Below are 23,184 nucleotides of genomic sequence, written 5' to 3'. Positions count from 1 at the left end.
TGTGACCTGCTTTTGTAGGCTGCCTGCATCTATCCTGACTAAGCATGGCCAGGCCTAAGACAATATTTGCCTCGCACCTGGACTGAGTTTATGCCCTTGGACTGACCAAAATTGCTTGTTTTGTGGACAATATACTAGAAGACTTAAAATGTGACAGGAAATCATAAAAATATGTTGTATCAAAAAAAGCTGTGCATGATGGGAAATTTTAAAGGTGATTTTTGTGATCAGCTGCCCAAAATTGATTAAAATATATCCAAAAGTATTCAGGAGGCAAAATCTTCATTGTCTAGTTCAAATCATATCACCGCAATTTTAAAAAAAAGGAATTTGTGCAGAAACCCTGGAAAGAAAATAAAACATATTTGAAGGTAGGATTGAAACTGCTTGATTGACAAGAAGACATTTGTTCAATAATATTTCTCAGGTGAGGAAACCATTCACTCTTCCTCTACCTCTTTTTAATCTGATTCTATTTCATTCTGACTCTGACCAATTAATTAATGACTCTTTAATAGACATCTTGTTAACCTTTCTCTGAAGTGGTCTTCCAGGTCAGGTAGTTGCATCAATTCATGAAGGCATACTTCATAGTATGAAGAAAAAATACCAGTGATATCCATCTCCCAAATGTTGAGTCTTTTCCAATAATTATTGGTGGGGGGAAAAAAAGTTTATTGCCTTTGTGAACTTATGCAAACAATTTCATAGGATGTGTGGCAGCCAAATATGGGATTTTTTTGCTCACAGCACACTTTCTCGCTTAACTATAGTCTTAACTTGCCTTGGATAATATTTGAATGGATTTCCATTTTAACCTGTTTTGACATAAATCACACCAGGATGATTTCTGAAATAGAGGAAGTTCAGCCTATGGATTCTTGAGTCCACTTAAAATTATGTAAATCCTTCAAAGGTACTTTTGTAAACAGTGGATTGAGAGTGCTTCTTGCAAATTATGTTTTGATTAATTAACCTCATTATTTGACATTACAAAAACAGGATTTCTGTTTTACATTTGTGTGAGAGCAAATTCCATCACACTTTTCCAGGAGGTTTTCAGGTGAAACTTCTTTTAGAATCGCTGACTCCCAAAATCTTTAATTCCAGCAGGACTAATGCAGATTTGGGTTCATTTTTTCCTTATTTGATCTTAGTTGTGTGACCTTATTTAGCTTGGAAAGTTAGATTGGCATGATATTAATAACCCCTCTCCTGACGGTGTACATACACCATTCAAAGTATTTATCTATCCTCGTGTTTAATTTATTCTCCTGCTGCTCATGGTTGATTTAATTTGTACTTATTGGTTGGTAGTATGTTTTGTGTACATGTGTAGCTTCAGTATGTAAGAATTTTATTGCATCTATACATTGTAGTTAAAATAAACTCTCAACTCACTTCCTTATGATCTCTGGCATTTGGGTTATGTCAGGAAGGGTGGTTAGGAAAATGAGTCAGAAATTCTTCAATTTCTGCTTCAGGATTTTAAGTATCTTTCTTTCTGCAGAACGTCCACACCTGAACTCTCAATTAGGGAACGGATTGTGGTGAAGAAACCGGAATCTTTATATGTTCCACCTAGTAGTGCTCTAAAGAGAAACCCTTTTTGGGAAAATTTAAGAATTTTATTAGATCAAATTATTGGGAAACAATTATCACAAGTCCAGAATTGTTCCTCATGGGAAATACTGTGGATATAAAATCTAAAATGAAACTATTCAAGTATCAATTAGAATTTCTTAAAATTGCAGTGGCAATGGCTAGGAAATGTATTCTGGTTACTTGGAAGTCTAATTCCCCTCTGGATATAGCCAGATGGAAAGTGGAAATGCCTAGTTGTATTCCCTTGGAGAAAATTACTTACAACTTCAGGAAGAAGTTGTATGCTTTTGCAGGTAAGGCTGCCACATTTGCAGAACGAAGGGTTGAATATTTGGGGAACTTGTTCTGTTCCTGAGTTTTGCGTCCTGGTTCTTTACTAGAGATCTAGGTAAGAAAAGGAATTCTATCCTATGAACTGGCAGTTTCTTCTTTCTTGCTTTTCTTTTTGTATCTCTTCTTTTGTTCTTTTCTCTATTTCAGGGCTTTGTTTGAGGGGGAGGTGGGGATGGGACTGTTTGAAGATATGGACAACTTGTACCATTGATTTTTTTTTTCTTTCATTTCAATTTAGGTATTTTAAGTAATGATAGTTTCTTGATGCATGCTGTCCACAAAATGAAAATAAAATATTTAAAAAAAAACCTGTCTTAATCATCTGTCACTGAACCTTCAGTCTTGAGATGTTTATCTAAATATTACAATTAATTCAATTTACATTCTTTTTGAGTACTTCATTCTTTTCCCAACTAATTTTCTGTTTGTAACAATTTTGTCTTGGCCATTTTTGCTTTGACTTCATGGTTCCTTGCCATTTGCCTTTTTTTCTTTTCTTCTCCCCCTCTTGCAGAAAAAGACTGAATGGATCCTTGAATGAAACAGAGGTTGAGGAGTAATATAACCAAAATCACAATCTGAAATATCATTATTGATATATCTGTTAACCCAAGGGTGGATACGAAGGCTCCGGGCTAGAGTAGTCACTCAAAACTACATGGTGAATTTTGTATTTCATGAACAGAAACAAAATAAGTTCTGGGTCAAGCCACACCTATGAGAAGAGAAACAGTAAACTATTTTGGTTAGAGTGCACTTTGTCAGAACTGCAAAGGAAACAAAAGCAGCTTGTAAAAATGCAGGAAGGGTTGGGGCAAGAGGGTCACTGGGATGACCGTGTATACGTTTATCTGGTCAATGAATGAATGGGAGTAGTTGAGTTGGTGAAAACATAGACGAAAATGCAGAAATGCTAGTACAACTCGGTAGGTCACCCATCGTCCATAGGAGGTAAAGATATGTTATTGACGTTTTGGGCCTGACCCATTCTGTAAGATCATCTATGGTCTCTTATGGAAGCTGCAAGACTGCTGAGTTCCTCCAGCATTTCTGTTTTTACTACAATCACAACATCTGCAGACTTGTGTTTCAGAACATGAATGAAGGACACCAACATGAATGTGCAAAATGCAAAGTAGGAGGATAAGACCAACGGGGTCAGGCAGGGCATACTCTCAACTCCCAGAGAGGAAGAAAAGAGGAAGAAAACTGTTAATATTACCTGATACTGAGAAATCAAGTAACAATTTGTAGAATTCAATATCAAATCCAGAAGGTTACAAAGTGCCCAGAAATAAAAATGAGGTGCTCTTTCTCCAGCTTGCATGAGAACTCTCTGTGACCATGCAAGAGGTTACAGACCATTGGATTAGTGTGGGAGTAGAATAGAGAATTAAAATGACAGGCTAAAATGAAGCTCAGAGTGGCCCTGCTAACTGAAGATGTGTTTGATAATGGAAATGCTCAGTGTTTTGCCAGTGGAGACCACATTGTGAATACAGTACACTGGATTGAAAGATGTGCAAATGAATTGCTGCTTCAAATGGAAAAAAAATATTTGGGTCCCCAGATGCTGGGAAGGGAAAAGGTGCCCTCCATAATGCTTGGGACAGACACTTTTTTCCTTTGATTTGTCACTGTGCTCCAGTTTTAATCTTGTAGTCAAACCATTTGCATGTGATTAAAGTGCACATTCCAGATTTTATTGAAGGTTATTTGTATACATTTTGGTTTGACTTTTTATTTATAGTTTTCCCCATTTCAGGATACCATAATGTTTGGGACATTTGGTTTATCTGGTGTTTGTGATTACTCAGTTAAGTTTAATTGCTTCATTGATGCAGGTGTAAGAGAGCTAGGCTTGCTCCTAAGATTTGATCATCTTTGGAGTCTGTATTTTGCAACATGAGGACCAGATTGATGCCAATGAAAGTCAAAGATGCCTTTGAGGTTGGAAAAACCAGAATAAATCAGCAACAGACATCACCCGAACATTAGGATCTGAGTTAGCTTGGTGAAGAATGTCTGTTGCAGGACCGCAGATAAAGCTTAGTTAGCACTACAATTTCCAAATTGTGACATCTGAATGGAGGCATGGGGGCACGGTCTCTATTGTTGCACATCCATATAGCATCTGAATGCTAATAAATTGGCAGGTTACTTTGCATCCAATTTCATCAGTGCTTTTGAAAACGGAGTTCATTCTCTGATAACTGATTTTGTTTTTTTTCCCCTCTTGCCAGTAGCCCTCATTATGGCAACTACTTCAACAACAAATGAAAATTTCAACACAACGTTGCCAACAAGATCTCCTCAAGAACTTCTGTACCAGAGTAAGGAAACTTGATCATTAAAAAAAATTACCACTAAATTGGTTTAAATGAATTTTCAGTACAGACTGTTAAGCCATGAACTTTTGTGATTGTAATTGTTGGAACTTGAGTACAGCAGAGGCAGGGATTCGAGTGTATAGCAGAGGGTAAGCGTACAGAGGGTAAGGGTAAGTGAGGCTGACCTAACTGGACTAGTTAAATAGAAGTTCAATAGTTCGGATGCCTCACACCTAAAGTGGCCATAACTGACTGATGTAGGCTATTCTGCCCTTCACTCTCTCTCTTCTGTGTTCTACCATTTAATTGGGTCAAGGCTGGTCATTGCTGTATGTCTCATCATGTTTGTTTACATTTTTATTTACTTAATGGCTTTACCTAAGATTATTATCTCAAATTTGAACTTCTCAATTACCTTCAATTCAACAATTTTCCACAGAAGTGATTTGTCAACACTTTTATGAAAGAGTCTTTTCTAGTTCTGTCCTAAATGATCAAGTTCCAGTTCAAGGGCCATAAATCTTCATCCTGGATATGTTGCCCAAACAAATAGATTCTCTATTTCTACCCAATAAATTTGTTTCATCTACATCACCTTCAATAATTTTCTTAATCTGATGGAGATTATGGTTGAGGAAATGCATTTGTCCTCACCATGCAATAAGTTGAACAGTATCTTTAGAATAATGGAATCGATGGTGCACTGCCTCCAAGACCAATGTATCTACCCAGAGCTTCAAATAATATGAACATTGATCAAATGGAGAGAATATTTTATTCTAATTTCTACTAACAATTGTCCATGAAAGAATATGCCTGATTTCAATCAAGGAGTTCACCAGTGCTTGGAGCCGAAACAGTCTGATAAAGGATTGAGATTGATACAGTGACTACTATGGAACACTCTAGCTTTTTATTCTACTTTTCAACAGCAAATTCCAAAGTGGAAACCCCAATCTCTAACGAATTAGAGTGCAGGTACCTAGGAATACCATTGCTGTCAGGTTCAACTTCAAGTTGCACACTTCTTCTGCAGATGTATTGTGCCCTTCCTTCATTATCACTTGATATATATCCCCTATGCACCAACTCTGTAATGACCTTCTCTTTATGCAGGACCTTCCCATTGGCAACAAGGTTGGTAAATTTGTTTGCCTTTTCAATGTTGCCCAATTCCAATGAATACATTTCACAAAAGGTTTTAGCACTGTATCCCAACACCTATAGGAGACTTCAAGAGAAACTGAAGGAAAGCTTAAAATTATCCCAGAGAAATAATAGATGTTGTAAATCTTGTGTTAGTGCCAATTTCTTAACAAAAATGCCCTTCACCGTGAATAAGGCTAAATGAACTGTCATTCATTCAGCAGTAATTGTCACTGAATTCCCAGAAACTGTATCCGCAAAAGGAATGAGGTGCTCCTTCAATTTGAAAGAAAATCTTGTTCATGGATTGGTGGTGGTGGGGGTGGGGGGAGGTGGGTAGTAGGTTGATGAAAATCTTAATAGGAGACAAAAATCAGAGACAGAACTGGGTTGTGAAATATTAAGGGGATTATGTTCATTGGCATTCTAGTTTTTTAAACTACTCAAACCTGAAGGGAACCACCTTTTTACCTTTTGAGTTGAAAAGTTTAATACTCTGATTCTCTTATCATTTTACACCTTTAATTTTATTATTTTCACTCTCGTGTGCTCTCTCTCCCTCCCCCATTAAGTCATCATCATTTATGCTGAACTCCAGACAATGTACCCATGATTATTGTGCCCTGAGGTCCATGGTAATTGGCATTCCAAGAGATGTTGGACTTCTCTTTAGTAAGGAGTCATCCATTCTGCTTCTTGATCCTGTTGTGCCATTCACTTTCCTTCACGATCTCCATAATCCCACAATTCACTTGCAGCCAAGCAAATACAGCTTTCTCTAAAAACACAATGTTGGAGAAACTCAGCAGGTCAAACAGTACTTTATACTGCAAAGATCGATACATAACCAATACTTCAGGCTTGAGCTCTTTCTCAGGGTATGAAAAAATGTAGACAAGCACCTGATCATTCACCTGCCGACATTTTTATTACATTGATGAAGAGCTGAAGCCCGCAACGTTGGTTATAAAGAATGCTATTTGACCTGCTGAATTTCTCTGGAATTGTGTTTCTACTTCAGCTATGGTGTCTGCAGACTTTCGTGAAGTCTAGCAGAGAAGGGATTGGACGGAGTCAACATGGATTTACAAAAGGTAAATCATGCTTGACAAATCTATTGGAATTCTTTGAGATGGTGAAAGGTAAAATAAATGGGGCAGAGCCAGTGGATGTGGTGTATCTGGACTTCCAAAAGGCCTTCGATAAGGTCCCGCATAAACGACTGGCTTCCAAAATCAAGGATCATGGGATTGGGGGCAAAGTATTGATGTGGATTGAGAACTGGCTGGCAGGTAGAAGACAGAGAGTTGGGATAAATTGCTCGTTTTCTGAGTGGCAGGCGGTGACCAGTGGGGTGCCACAGGGATCTGTACTGGGACCCCAGCTGTTCACAATTTACATTAATGATGTGGATGAGGGGATTGGATGTAATATCTCCAAATTTGCAGATGACACTAAGCACGGAAGAGTGGGTCAGGAAGCTCCAGTGTGATTTGGATAAATTGAGGGACTGGGCAGATACATGGCAAATGCACTACAATGTGGATAAATGTGAGGATATCCACTTTGGTAATACAAACCGGAGGGCAGATTACTATTTGAATGGCAATAGATTAAGAGATGGGGAAGTGCAGAGAGACCTAGGGGTACTTGTACACCAGTCTCTGAAGGCGAGCATGCAGGTACAGCAGGTGGTTAAAAAGACAAATGGTATGTTGGCCTTCATATCAAGAGGGTTTGAGTATAGGAACAAGGATACCTTACTGCAGCTGTACAGGGCCTTGGTGAGACCCCACCTGGAGTATTGTGTGCAGTTTTGGTCACCTTATCTAAGGAAAGATGTTCTTGCAATGGAGGGAGTGCAGAGGTGATTCACCAGGCTGATACCTGGAATGGCAGGAATGACTTATGAGGAAAGATTGCGCAAATTGGGATTGTACTCGCTGGAGTTTAGAAGATTGAGAGGGGATCTCATAGAGACATATAAAATTCTGGCAGGACTGGACAGAATGGATGCAGATGGGATGTTCCCAATGATGGGAAAATCCAGAACCCGGGGCCATGGTTTGAGGATAATAGGCAAACCATTTAGGACCGAGATGAGGAGGAATTTCTTGACCCAGAGGGTGGTGAATCTGTGGAATTCATTGCCACAGAGAGCAGTAGAGGCAAGTTCATTAAATATATTTAAGAGGGAATTAGATATATTTCTTCAGTATAAGAGTATTAAAGGTTACGGAGAGAAGGCGGGGACGGGGTACTGAACTTTAAGATCAGCCATGATCTCGTTGAATGGCGGAGCAGGCTCGAAGGGGCGTATGACCTACTCCTGCTCCTATCTTCTATGTTTCTATGCTCCTTTAACCTTTTACTCCTCCAACCCAAGGACCAGTTTAAGAATGATGCATTCTGCTTTGATCAATAATCAAACCAGATGATTTTTATCCTCTATATTTCTTCCAATTACACAATCAGAATTAAATTCAATGTGCCAAATGACATTCTTTTGGTTTGAGAATGAAAACCACAATAGAGAGTGATCAAAGAGATCCCAAAGTTCACATGCAAGGCTAATATTACTGAATGCATTTCATTATGCTATAATCACTTTGTTTAAATAGCTTTATTGAGATTAGATGATGAATCAATCTGCTTATTCAAAACAAGTGTGTTATCTGATGTTCTACATTTCAGGGTCTGTGTGAGCTACAATTTGATCTGCTGTCACATCAACTCATGTCGTGCAGTTTATAACTAATGCTTTTTTTGGTATTAATATGTCATTATTTCTACAAAGTCAGAACCAAGACAAAATGCAATACGTGTTCTGTGGCAGAATACATTGGAGGTTGGGCATTGCGTGCTTGTTGCAGACCTGTTATACAACTTTTGTATTCACAGGGAGGGTGATACATCAGGGACATGACTATGAATTGCAATATTTTCTTATCCATAATTCCTCATCTTATGATCTTTCAGTGACCTATATAATCAAAATCACCACAAGTTCAATAGAAGAAGATGCACAAAAATTGCAGATGCTGGAACCTTGAGAGATGCTGGAAGGACTTAATGGGTCAGGCAGCATCCCTGGAGAGTAACTGTCAAGTCAACATTTTGGGTTGGGGCCCTTAATTTTGATAAAGGATCCAAAACATTTTCTGACCATTTCTCTCCAGGGATGCTGCCTGACCTGTAGTGTCTTTCCTGAATTTCAAAGAATTTAAGCACTTCTGTATGGAGGATTATGAATTTTTATGGGTATATTGTAATCCATTTACTCATGAAATTTAAACTGAGAATCAATGGCCCATCTTGCTTGAGTTGGCTTTCTGTAAGAGCTATTCAAATAATTTGTTTTCTTTGCTGTTTAATCAAAAATCCTTCAGCTGATGATTCATAATTGATTTACTTTTGAGAAACATTGTTATGTATTTCCAAATGTGAAAACCTGCTGATAAAACATTTCTCTTTGATTCCCTTCTGACGCCTTTTGCCAGTCACCTTAAATTCATAACTTTTGGGTGGTTAGCTTCTTGGAATACCAAAATAGGTAGGAAATTTCCTTCAATGGGGGGGCACTCGTGATGATGTTCTATATTTCTGTGATCTGAGGTGGCATATTTCCCAGTTTCTCTCAAAATTTGGCACCTGCAGGAGAGGAGGTGGTAGTTAATTTTTAATTTTTTCAGTGAAGGGAGAAAATATAAACAGGCTTCATCTGTTCCAATGATTCATAGATAATAATGAATATGAATGTTCAGACTGTATGGATACAAAATTGATTCTCATCGTGTTTTAACTGGAAGAGCAGATTTATGGAGAAAATCATTATTAACAATGGTGTAGGTAGAATGGAGAGAACTGGTGCCACCATCATTAATACCTCAAGTCCCCGTATGTGTCGTGGACAAGTTAACATTGGTAGTGATGCTTGTTGCACATTAATTATTTTTCTTTTTTTCCCAGGTTCTGGTGCTATTGTGGCTGTAATTATAATTGGAATAATAATCATATTCACCTTGATAATGTTCCTTTTAAAACACTACAACAGGTAAAGAACTAATGAAGAATTATTGCTTTTAATAATAATTGATTAATTCAATTAGACACCATGAATATAGAAATTGCCGACATGCCAACCTGTTTGATGTGCAAACTAAAATTCTCCTATACGTGCCCCTAAATGCAAAGATTTGGTCCTTAATTTCATCTGATAATTTTACTATTTACTAGTTTTTAAGATGATCATACCATGCTTGCATATTGAGAGTCATGAAAATTCAACCAAAATCTTTATTTAAAAAAAATTTACCGCCAACATTGGACTAATTAAATTATTGAAAACATTTTGTTAAAATTACTTGTGCAGAAATTGTATCCAACTTGCAGACAAAGATGGTTGTCTGAAATAGTTTTGCACATTTCAGACTAATTTCTGAATGCAATCCTCAATGACAAGAAGCTAATTGTTAACTCATTCAATGAAGTCATGGGATCTGCAGTGGAGGTGCTTTTCTAAGATTAGGCCTGATAGTACATTTGAGGCAAAATAGAGGTCGTACTGCTCTATTTGACCACATGATGTTCTTGAGATGTGTTCACTTGTTAATTCTTGGTTCCTGAAATTGGGGGTAGGGGCAGAGGGGCGTGGAGAAGTGCGAAAGCCATTTACGAGAATAGCTATCAAGATGAGAAAATTCAGTTGGGAGGATAGGTCAGAGATGCTAAAATTGTTTTCTGGAAAGTGAGGAGGCTGAGAGAAAAATTGACATGCCCAAGAAAATGCCAACTTTGGATCAGTTCATGAACCAGGAACATGTACCTGTGTATTCAAACGCTGCAGGAGGGAATGTGTTAATAAACTTATTATCCTTGTGATGAGAATGTTTGGAATAGTCAAACAGGGTTGTCACAACCCATGGAAATGATTGTGTCCAATCTTATCAGTTAACAAAAATAGATCATTAAATATTGGTTTGGGAACATTTCGTGCATTACCAATTCTCCTGAAAAGGGATCAAAGGCAAAGATGGGATAGAACTAGGAAAAATAAGTTGGGGCCCAAATGTCAGCTGTGGAGGAGGGTGTGCTTCAGGCCATGGCTTACATAATATGATTGAAGCTAGGGGAGTGATTTTAAAAAGCACTGAGAAAGAAACTATTTTCATAATTGTGCTTTAAAAATATGTAGAGGAGTAGCAAAATACAAACATGATTGTCATTTCTGTTTGTGTTCAATATATCTTGGTTAGTTTAGGCCATTGTGCTTCTGAGTGGCAGAAATAATGAGCTCTAACCATTTCTGGTTTACAATCAGAAAACTGGTAAAAGTGTGTATATCAAAGCCATACAAAACTCACTAATAATCATTGATTTTCCACAGGCAAAATAGGTTGAAAAGAGATCTGGCACCAAAATCATCAAGGCATCACTCACTCCCACCCTCATCTGCCAACATACCTGTGAGTAGACCAACTTCGCTGGTTTCTGTTTCATCAAATATCCCATTGGAAAGGAAATATTAAGAAGATTCCTTTTGGCACCAAGACAGAAATGTACTTTCACGGTCGTGGAATCTTTGGACCCCAGCAACGTGGGAGAAATGTACTGCTATCACTGTTGACATCCTGATACACTGGCGAAGTTACACTTCTGATTCTGCAAGTCTTCTGGCTGCACATCTCATTTCCAGACTGTAGAAATTTCATAAAGGAATATGTTACCTTTTTGACTGATGATTGGGATCACAAAACTCTTTAAAAGCTCAATGTTTAAAAATGCTTTTTTTTCTTTTGGCAGAGAAAATTATTGATATTCCTCACAGGACTTGAATACAAAAAAAATTATGAAAAGTTAACTCTAAGAAATGCCACTTGCAACTGACATTTTTTTGTAATTTTGCAGCTTTTAATTTTTTCTTTGAAAACTCTCAAATTTTGCATCTGTTCACATGAATAAATTGGTTGCATTGAGCAACTTGAAAAAGAACTTGGGTAGAAGGGTAGCTCATCTTTTCTGAACTATTCAATAGCTCAGAGTTGATGAGATCTTTTGATTGCAAATCTACATAATGAAAGTGGTTCAGAAGCTTTAACAATTACTTATTGTTACCACTGCTAGGTTCCATTTTAAATCTCCCTGCCATCTTAGTTTTGTTATTGTATACCTGTGACTTTGATTATGTGCAATACTTCATATTTATCAGTGTTAAATTTTCCTTGCCGCTTTTCCCTTCAAACACTTGTTTGACAAGTGAACCCTGCATTTAACAACAACAAAATTATTGATAAATTTTCAAGATTACATTGCTTACAGCAATTTGGTAGCCTAACTAATAATAGGAATCTGGGGACTTCTGACTGACATTCTGTGATAGTACAGATCTATCACCAATGTACATAGTGTATATAGTTACTGTATCTAGACTGTGCTTTCAGCGATTGGCTGAGAGCTAAGCCACACCTATTGTTTGGGCCTTAAAGGGTTGTGTCCCTAGCCAGGTCGGATCATTCCGGACTGGTCGGCCACCTGTGAAGAGCTCCGGTCTTTTGCTAATAAAATTGTAGAGCTCGTCGAAAGAACCAAAGACTTATCCGTCCGGATAACTCCCACGTTATCAAAGCCACCCGCCCCTTCGAGCGTCTTAGCGTAGACTTTAAGGGACCCCTACCGTCGACCAACCGTAATACCTACATCCTTACGGCCATCGACGAATACTCCCGCTTCCCATTCGCTGTGGCCTGCCCAGACACCACTGCCACCTCAGTGATACAGGCCCTTCACAGTATTTTCACCATCTTCGGGTACCCCAATTCCATCCACAGTGATAGGGGGTCCTCATTCATGAGTGCAGAGCTGCAACAGTACCTTCTGGAGTGTGGTATTGCTTCAAGCAGGACCACGAGCTATAACCCACGCGGTAATGGCCAGGTCGAGAGGGAGAATGCCACCATATGGAGAGCGGTTACACTGGCTCTCCGGTCTAAAGGTCTCCCCACCTCTCACTGGCAGGAGGTTCTCACTAGTGCCTTACACTCCATCCGCTCCCTCCTATGTACTGCAACAAATGCCACCCCCCACGAAAGGATGTTCCTTTTCCCGAGGAAATCCGAATCGGGAACCACTGTACCGGCATGGCTCACCGTCCCTGGCCCCGTCCTTTTGCGAAGCCACGTCTGGCACTCAAAGAACGACCCCTTGGTCGACCGAGTGACTCTACTCCACGCGAACCCACATTACGCATACATGGAGTTCCCAGACGGGCGGGAGGACACTGTTTCGGTGCGGGACCTAGCTCAGGACGCGGTATACCCAGCAAACCCCCCAACTCCTTATGCTCCAGGCCCCGTGCCGCAACAGAAGGACCAACAGCACCCCAATGACTCGGGCCACCCTGCCGACAAAACGACTGGGGAATTGAGCGACGGAGCAGTCGCACCCGATGAGCCCGCTGGCGACACCACTCCAGCGACCCCAATCCCGGCACCACGGCGGTCACGCCGGATGGTCAGACCCCCTGACCGCTACAGTCCTTGACCTACCCCTTCCTTTTCATTCTCTCCCTCGTTTTTGTTTTTTTTTCCCAGGGTCAATTCTCCAAGAAGGGGTGAATGTGATAGTACAGATCTATCACCAATGTACATAGTGTATATAGTTACTGTATCTAGACTGTGCTTACAGCGATTGGCTGAGAGCTAAGCCACACCTATTGTTTGGGCCTTAAAGGGTTGTGTCCCTAGCCAGGTCGGATCATTCCGGACTGGTCGGCCACCTGTGAAGAGCTCCGGTCTTTTGCTAATAAAAGCCTTGGTTTGGATCAACAAGTCTTTGGTTCTTTCAACGAGCTCTACACATTCCTTCTTTCGTGGCTGGTTCTTTCCTTCTAAACTTGTTTTTTAAACCAGACCCCTTTTCTTTCTGGATTCTAAAGCTTTTAGTTTAACCTTTTTGTATGAAGTTTTTCCAAAGGCTTTCTAAGAGTTCCAAGTTATTTAATTTAAAATGTCCTCAAATAAATTATATTTGTCAGACTAGATCTTTATTTTCTGAATTCTTCTGAATGGATCCTGTTAATTTACTGTCCAGGGGCTATGGCTTCCAGCTTCACCCTTGAAAAAATGGACTATTAGGTTTGTGACTGAGGGTTGCCTGAATCAGATTTTGTGCATTGGGAGAATTTGCATCAAAAATCTGGGTGTCGCAGTGTGCAATGAAGAATTGCAAACTATTTTGCCACTGAAATATTTCTTGTCAAACATTTAATGTAGGAAATTGTGTTGAAGCTATTTGCACTTGTGCATTTCATAAAATTGACTGCTTGCCTTCCATGGCCATTCACAATTCATGGCAAAACTAACAATTTTTTTAACTTCCTCATTTCAATTTTTAAAAGTTGAGATTGGATATTACATTATTTCTGCAATTAATTTTTTTTCTTTCCTGACCAATGTTTTTGAGAGCAAATCAGATATGCTGCCAATTAAAGAAATCAGTGGAGAATCCAGTCAAATGAAATGAAAGCAGTCACTGAATGCAGTGAACTGGAATTCACTGTGTGCAGATTAGACAGCCAACACCCCCCTTTGGCTCCTCCCCCATTGGTCCCGATATAAACCCTGTTTTCCCACCTTACCCCAGAATGACCTGAAGACCTCAGTAAATACTGGCCGTTAGTTATAAGCTAATAAAAGCGTTTGTGCTCTTCACAGGTCTCCGAATACTATCGATCATGTGACACTGACATCATTCTGATTACACTGTGTTTGAATTATTATTTTTATTTATTTCATGTAAATGCTTATGTAAAGTTAGAACACCTAGTAGTGATGACCAATATGATTAATTATAAAGTTTTCCTGATTTTATTTTTTTATTTGACCTATCAGTTCAATATACAGGTACTCCCTGACTTGCGAATATAAAGAAAAAATATAAAATTTACATTGCTTATGTGTACTCGACAAACTATAACAGGGATAAAAAGCATGCAAGAACCAAAACGTGTGTATTTACTTGTTAGTTGGTGTCCTGGGGTTCATAGGCTGGGCATGGCCATCTTGATCCCTGTGCACGTGCGCAGTGGGTGCATGTATTGGAGTTTGGTTGGCGTGTGCGCGAGAGTTAAGGACACAAATTCAAAATCGTTGGGGCATTTTTGACTCTTGTGCATGCGCCAACCGAACTCCAATACACGATCCCACCGCATATGCGCCAACTGATGACGTGCACAGGAATCAAAATGGCCGTGCCCAGCCTACAAACCCTGGGATACCAACAAACAAGGTAAGCATGGACCAGAATGTGGAAAGATTCACCAAGGTTGATCGACAAATTCAGGAAGCTTTAAATTGTTATCAAATCTACGATGAAAAAAAAAATGACTTAAAAAGTTTGCTTTAAGACTTCGGTACTCCACACATGCGGGCAGAATTATGACTTGCATCCATTTTGAGATATGACCAATCCTTTGGTCCCAATTGCGATCATAAGTCGGGGAGTACCAGGCCTTCAGTATTGAAGCCTAAAATGGCAGGATTAGCTGGAGGCAGGTTCAGATAGAACACAGCCTGGTAAACCTCCAAAGTTTCTTTTGGCTGAAGGGAGAAGCAATAAAGTCCTTAATTCAAATACATATTTTACTTGCTGACAAGATGTAGCAATCATTTATTATAGCAAACATATTAAAAGCATTACAATTTAACATGAAGTTCTGAGTTAATGTTTATGGTTTACATTTAAAAATAATACATTGAAGGATCAAGTTGCATCATTTTGGCAATAAAAAATTTACAATTGCATAGATTTAATTGTTAATTGATTGCTGAATCTGATTGACAGATATGTAAATAGGCTTTTATGCTGTTCACAATAAAAAAAATTCAAAAATTGCCTTCACTCATTAATTAGTTGATACAGTTTAGCATGGAGTTTTGTTATTTATAGAAGCAAAGCATTGACATATTTAAATGCTAGAAAAGATTTTTTTAAAATATATTTAGACATACAGCATGGTAACAGGCCCTCTCAGCCCCTGAGCTCTTGCCACTCAATTACACTTAATAGACCAACAAACCCCGCAGTACGTTTTGAAAGTGACTCATTGTGAATAATGTTGTAGCTCCATGGTATATACTTTGATTTTTTTTTCCCCCTGATTTTGTGTGGTAGTTTGAAAGGGGCCCTGGCACCAACAGTGGCAAGGTCATCAAGATGGATGTGCAACCACCTGTAAAAGGCAAATTTTAAAAGAAACCCCATTTTCAGAGACCTTTATTACGCTGCTAAAATTGGAGACAGAGACTGCAGATACTGGAATCTTGAGCGTAAAACCAATCTACTAGATTTTTTTTAACATGATATATTGTCTACCAATTTCATGCAAACTTTTAAAAACCATATAACCATATAACCGTTTACAGCACGGAAACAGGCCATGTCGGCCCTTCAAGGCCGTACCGGTTCACTTGAACAACTCCACTAGCTCCTCCGCAAACTCCTGAGGAAGTAGAGGCTTTCTTCATGATGTGGCATTTTAAAAAAGGTTGTAATGAGAATTGTGTGTAAGGAGCCCAGTCAGATATTCTATACACCTTTAAAAAAAAATTCAGTCATATAGCGTGCAAGAATGTTGTGTGAGATGATAACAATTTCAAGGTCAATGACTGTAAAATAAAACTATTCAGAAATCTGTAAATAGCTTTGCTTTTTGTCCTACTTAAAGATTGTAGAAACATTTATGAGCACACCATTTAGATCACTTCAATGGAATCAGGCTTCATAAGGTTTTGACCTTGTAGTTTTTTGTCACATGCAGAAGTAATGGAGTCACTGATGTTTTCAATTTAGAAAGGGATGATTTCTGCTGAAGGATAAGTGGACAATTAAGCAGAGCAAGTGTGCAGATATACAATTCTTCCAAAGATTCTAGGAACAATAAATGGTGTGTAGGAGTAAAACACAAAAGTCTGCAGATGCTGTGATTTAAGTAAAAAGATAATGCTGGGGAAACTCAGTAGGTCATACTTTATATGACAAAGATAAAAGTAACAAAACTAACATTTTGGGCTTGAGCCCTTCAAGGTATGACAAAATGAAGGCATGATCAAAATGGAGGGGGGAGGGGGGGTGGGGGTGGAGCACGGTCCCTCAGACTAGAGGTAATGTGGATAAGGGAGGGAGAGCACACCAGCAACCAAAGGGAAGGGGGGTAATAGCTCGGTGAATGGAGAAGGAAGGTGTGAAGAGCTGGAGGAAAGAGGGGAGAGAGAATAGGGAGTAGGCTAGTGTAAACTGGAGAAGTCGATGTTAATGGTGTCTAGTTGGAGAATGCCCAAACAGAAAATTAGGTGTTGCTCCTCCAATTCATGGGTGGTCTTGGTTTGACAGCACATGACACCATGGACAGACATGTCAGCATGAGAGTGGAACTCAGAATTGAAATGGTTGGCCAGTGGGAGAGGCGGAAAGGATGAAGGAGCGCTGCCATCTCCCAGTCTTCCAAAGGTTTTGCGAGCAATATGTTGCACACAACACACACACAATGAGCAATCATTGCTTTCAGCTGCAAAGTGACTAAGGAAAAAAATGTACTGGTCTCAATGCCATGTATCAGTGGAGCTCACAACTCCACTGTCTGAACTGCCTCCAATACTTCAGACATCACAGTATCCAATGGTTGATCTTGGAACACAATTGATGAGATGAATTACGAGCTCGAGAGTGACAATCTGTCTCCTAAAATAATATAATGAATGAGTGTATTCACTTTGAAGTTTTTAATTTTTGTTGCTTGCTAATTTGAAAGCCTTCAATTTTGAGAATGGCAGCAAATACTCATTCAACAATTGCAATATGGTAGGTAAAAACTTATAACTGAACTATCACAATGAAAACAATTGCATGAGGGCTGGTGGTTTGTGTCTGATTGTCAGGAAGTCATAGTGGTTGTTGAGTCGGGGCCTCTGCTCATAGGGTTATTGCAGCATTTAGCGCAATACTGTTACAGCGCCAGCAACGCTGCTTTTGAATCTGGTGATGTCTGTAAGGAGCTTGTTCTCTTCAGGTCTGTGTGGGTTTTGTCTGGGTGCTCTGGCTTCCTTCCTACCGGGGTTGTAGGTCAATTGATGTAATTAATCAGCACGGGCTTGTGGGCTGGTCATTATGCTGTATGTCTAAATTAAAATTAAGATTGTTGTAGTCCATGGTCAGAGGTGGTTATTGGGTGAGTGTCGGATTTAAACTGGATAGTAGTCTGGGTGCTGTCGGGTATTGGGAATGGCGTGTGATATTGATGATCTTGACTTGTGGGTCAAGATAAATCAGGTCCAATCAGGTTGAAGGATTAATAAATTGTGGAGTCCAAGCAGTTTCAGGGCAGGAGATGAGAATATAAGTTAACTCAGCAGGTAAAACAGTGTACATTATACAACAAATATAAAGATATATTGCCAATGTTTTACGCTTGAGTCTTTCATCAAGGCATGAACAAAATGTAGGCAGGTGCCTAAATAAAATGGTGAGGGGAGGCATACAGGCCCACAGGCAAGAGGTACTGGGTGGTTAAGGGAGGGAGGGCAAAACAGCAAAGAGGGGGATGGAGAGCTGAGGAAAGGGGACTGAGGTACAGTGAAGAGAGGGAGAATGGGGAGTTGTCCTGCACAATCTGGAAAAGTTGATATACAAGGTTAGGCGAAGGAATGCAAGGCTGGGAAAGGTGAGGGGTAGATTGAGATTGGTAGGGATGTTGGTGAAAGGCCCAGAGAAACCATGGACTCTGGCCCCATTCACTGGTCAGCAATCTTTCAGTCATGAAGAAATTGGTTTTATCAGCCCTCTGAATTAGTGGCTGGACGATGGCATTGGCAGAAGGGGGGCCCAGGCTTGCAGCGCGTTCAAGGTTCAAATTCACAAAAAAAAAATCACAGATCTTGTGTTCTTTATACATCCCATATTATTTTTCAAAGAAATTGGGTCTTGCATAAATCTTCAGGGAAATGCACAGCCTGTTAGCTCTATTCTGTACTGCCCCTTAGTGGGAATCAGCTCAATGGGCAGAATTGGCAGACTTAGTAACTTGGGAGCATTAACCAAGTCAAAATTGTATTTATTCAATGCGGGGTCTTGAACCCAATTGTCCATTCTGTTTTCTTTCCACGGACGTTGCCTGACTTGTTTCCAGGATTCTCCTATTTTATTGGTTCGAATGTTGTGGAGCACCATACTGTACAAAATAAATAAGCACATCACACAAGCAAGAAAACAAAATTACTGATTAGGCAGAATAGAATGATGGTTCTTGGAGAGACATTTTGGAGAAATCGCCATTGAGGTGAGTGAGTAAATTTAGGAGTAAGAGAGGTTGTGAGCAATTTTGCTGGAGATGTTCAAGAGGAATTGGCTGAACACCTGTGTAAGCAAAATGCAAGAAGTTGTGAAATCAGTAAGGTTATAGGAGTGGGGGGATTTTTACTCTCAATATTGACTGAGATTGCCTAAAAGTGGCTTGGATGAGTGAGAATTTATTCAATGTCCGCAAAAAAGATATTTTTCAAAGCTACAATTGTGGGAAGGAGTGAATCAAGGGTAGAGGCCTTAAGGCATGGGAAATAAGAACAAAACTGACCATATGCACATGAGAGTGGGTGCTTGCACATCCAAGCACATGTCTGAGCTTCTGGGCAGTGAGAAGGCGGCAACATTCAGGTATGTTGTTGTTACAATGGTTGAAGAGTTCTAATGTACCAGGTGCCAAACCTCGTATTGTGGAATGACAATTATCTGTGCGTGATTTCTGTCAATGTGTGATGCAATCAGCTATTGCAAAGAGCAAGAAAAGATTAAATCAAGCTCCACTGGAAAGGGCATCCAAGACTATTGCAGACCAGGCTCTACCGTACTGTCAGTAACACATGTATACAATAAAACCCTGGTATCTGGTGGATGTGGATAAGTGTATTTTCAGGTTGTTTGAAACCTAAATAATACACCTGCATTAAGAATAAACTGTTCAAAAGAGAAAAAAAAATCCATTCTGTTCTTGCACTGAACAAACTTCATTTGGATGAATATATAATTTTGAAGCATTTTACTTCATTTTCAGTCATTATTTGAAAAATGTAATCTTCCCTGCATCTGCAGGGCCCTCCCCCCAAAAAAAACCCCTCCCCATGGAGCCACCCAAAAGACAAATAAAATTATAGATAAATCATCTTTCTCCTTCAAGTTTACAGATAAAGCCTCTGACTCGGGTGACTCTTACTAAGGAGGGATAAGGAGAAACTTTGAGAATCACTGCAATGATGAGTGGGATCAACTAGCTCTTCACCCTGGGTGACACCATTTTATTCAAACACAACTTTATTCAACTAGCTGTTATGAGCAAAGCATAACCAAAGCATTCTGCTGGCTGAATATTTGCTCCCATCTTCAAACAATAAATTAATCCTTTCCTTCAAAGGTTTATGTGTGACTTTAAATAACATTTACAGTTCTGAGTTTAAAAAAAAAACTGATCATTCTTATTTAACTTTTTTAAATTTATTTTACTTGATAGTCCCTTGAGGCTGCTAATAACTTGAATTCTGGATACTAGGGGCTTCACTGTAAATGGACATGTGCTTGGATGTGCAAGCACCCACTCTCATGTGCATATGGTCAGTTTTGTTCTTATTTCCCATGCCTTAAGGCCTCTACCCTTGATTCACTCCTTCCCACAACATTTCTGCTTCAACATTCCCTTCGGTGTCTAACCTGTTCAATCCCTCTCTTATATGCCTTCCTCCGCCCTCAACATTCTCATCCTTGCCTTTCTTAAACATTGCAACTGGACCCCTAGTTCAGAGAGGTCCTCATGCATGCCTCACAGAATTGGAAGAGTACTTTCTTAAAACAGGCACAAATGATGCAACATATCAATCGTTCAACATAGAAATCAGAACAAGTCATGAAATTTGGTGTTTGCAGCAGCGTCATGGTATAAACATTCGTATTATAACAATAATATTAAAAAATTAAATAATAGTGCACGAAAAGTGAGGCAGTGTCTTTTGTTCATTGATTATTCAGGAATCTGATGGCAGCTGGGTAGGAGGTGACCTTGTGCTGCTGAGTGGTTGTCTTTAGGCTCCTGTACCTTTTTCCCGATTGATTTACTATCAATAACTCCGAAAGATTGGAAGTTACCAGACAACAGGCTTTTATTTCTATAAGAATGCACGTGCACTCACGTTGCTGCCCCGATTCCAGGGTTTGTACTGGAGGAGGGACTTCGGCACAATCAACTTTAGGGAATTCCATCATGGATTCACAGGGTTAGGCAGCAGGGAGGAGGGCCAGCCATACACACACAGATAGAACAAATAGCATTACCGTGGTATTACCACACTGATGGTAACAGAGTGAAGCAGGCATGGTCTGGGTGGTGGGGGTCTTTGAGGATAGAGACTGCTTTTTTAAGATTCCGCCTCATGTGGATGTCCTCGATGGAGTGAAGTCTGAAGGCCGAGTTAATAACCCTCTGGAATTTTTCCTTGTCTTTTGGCACCTCCACACCAGACAGTGACGCCACCAGCCAGTATGTTCTCCACAGTATACCTGTAGAAGTTTTCGGTCACATACCAAATCTCCTCAAACACCTCACAAAGTACAGCCACTGGTGATTGTATTAACATGGAAGCTCTAGTAGTTTCTTGGAGATATTGACACCCAGGAATTTGAAGTTCTTGACCCTCTCCACTACTGAGCCCTCGATGAGGACTGGGTTGTGTTCCCCTGACTCCCTCCTGAAGTCCACAATCATCTCCTTGGTTTTGCTAATGTTGAGCACAAGATTGTGGTTGTAACACCATTCAAAGAGCTGCTCTATCTCCCTCCTATACACTTTCTCATTTCTGTTTGTGATTTGAAAGCCATCTAGCCTTTCAAAGTTCAGATTTATTGTCAGAGTACATACATGACATCACATACAACCCTGAGATTCCTTTCCCTGAGTGCCAGGTAGAATTTCTACTTATTGACAGTGCAAAAAACTGTACTCGATACATATAAAAGGGAGAAATATAAACATTTCTCCTATAGTGTCTGATCATGTAGGAGTAGCAACTGTTCCTGAACCTAGTGGCACACGTCATATGGAACCTCTACCTCTTTCCTGATGGCAGTAGCGAGAACAGAGCACGACCTGGGTGATGTGAATCCTTGCTACTGTTCTCCAAAGGCAGCGTTCCATGTATATTTTCTTGATGTGGGGAGAGTTTTGTCTGTGATGTTCCTGAGCTTTTGCAGGGATTTATACTCAGGGGTACTGGTGGCCCCATATCAGATCAAGATGCAGCCGGTCAACACACTTTCCACCATACATCTGTAGAAATTTGTCAGGGTTTCTGATGTTATATCAAACCAACGCAAACTCCTGCGGAAATAGAGGCGCTGACATATTTCTTTACGACATTAGAATGTTGGGTTCAGGTAAGGTCCTCAAAGATAAATGACTCCCAGGAATTTAAATTTGCTCACTTTCCCCACCTCTGATACCCCAATGATCACTGGGTGGAACACCTCTGCTTTCCCTTCCTTAAGTTCACAATCAGATCCTTGATTTTGGTTACATTGAGAGTGCCTTTGCAAAAGCTTTGGGGTGTGTCCAAGAGACTTCACTAATGGATTGTTGTTTTGAAAAGCAACAGATGAAAGAACTCAGAGGAGATGGTTTCGAGCAGCAGGCTGTCTGCTGTTCAAAGAGGGTCATATGGTATTTGCAAGCACAGAGGGAGTCAAACAGGCTTTTCTCTGAGAGAGAGATCAGTTCTGCAGTTCTACAGTCAGCAGCAACGGCTGGGACTGGAACAGGACAAGCTGGCAAGCTTGTGGAAAAACCCCATTTTGAAGACAGGTTGTGAGTGCTTAGTTCACCCTAGTCAAAGCCCTTGTGGTCCATACAAGAGGAGAGATCTGGCTGCCTAATGTTTCACTTGAAATAAGAAACAGAAAGGAACTCTGTGGTGACCTGAAAGAAAGAGGTTATCTTCTGGAGAACACTGATGGGGCAGGTTTCTTTGGCGAGTCGCTAACATGGCTGATTAAAAGGAATCAGTTGTGGGTGTCCAGCGAACAACAAATACCTCTCTGAAAACCTTCCTGAGCGGTAACCATTTACCTTTTGAGCACCAAAGCCTGGTGAACTTCGTAAATCTTGAATTCCGTGCACAGTATGCCTGCAACCAGTGAACTTGGAGCGAGATGGAACTTTCCTGAACTCGCACACACATTTCATACACGTGTGCTTAGCGCTAGAAGGGGGTTAAGTTAGGTTAGTAGAGTTAATAGTAATAAGTTAAAGCTTGATCCTGTTTTCATATTGAAAGGTAATGAAAAGCAACTTTTGTTTAAGTAACCACTTTTCTATTGCTGCTGGGGTTTGGGGTCCTCAGGGCTTGTAACCCCAAACCAACTGAGGAAACAAAACAAGGCACTAACGAGATTTAAAAGGATAACATTGCAAGTAAAAACACAAGGCTGGAGAAACTCAGCAGGTCAAACAGGGTAGTTTATCTAGAAAAGATGCATACCCAACGTTTCAGGGCGAAGTCCCTCATCAAGTTATGAGCCTGCCAATGCAAGTCCTATCTTTCCATACAATTAGCACTTATAAAGAACTCTTTGCCCAACCCCTTTGATTTTCTTGAAAGCAAAATGAACCAGACGTTCATAAAAGTTGAGGCCGAATGACAGCCGTCGACCGACTCACGTCGCGCTTCGGCTATTTCCGTCA

The 23,184-nt window shown here is 39.9% G+C and overlaps 2 long non-coding RNA genes across 2 annotated transcripts; one reads left to right on the top strand and one right to left on the bottom strand.

The window, feature by feature from the left end:
- The first annotated feature begins 4,184 nt into the window (after nt 1–4,184).
- LOC138741468 (uncharacterized) lies at nt 4,185–16,049 on the top strand. The gene is made up of 3 exons (XR_011343507.1): nt 4,185–4,271; nt 9,384–9,468; nt 10,801–16,049. It is a non-coding gene; the product is annotated as an uncharacterized lncRNA (long non-coding RNA).
- LOC138741469 (uncharacterized) lies at nt 8,942–23,133 on the bottom strand. Its single transcript, XR_011343508.1, has 3 exons — nt 22,982–23,133; nt 10,878–11,110; nt 8,942–9,065 (listed from the first exon to the last, which is right to left on the bottom strand). It is a non-coding gene; the product is annotated as an uncharacterized lncRNA (long non-coding RNA).
- Nucleotides 23,134–23,184: the final 51 nt, after the last annotated feature.

Source organism: Narcine bancroftii, chromosome 8 (assembly GCF_036971445.1).
Source record: "Narcine bancroftii isolate sNarBan1 chromosome 8, sNarBan1.hap1, whole genome shotgun sequence".
Classification (NCBI taxonomy): Eukaryota; Metazoa; Chordata; class Chondrichthyes; order Torpediniformes; family Narcinidae; genus Narcine; species Narcine bancroftii.
Note: the sequence above shows the minus strand (reverse complement) of the source record. Positions and strands in the feature narration are given on the sequence as shown.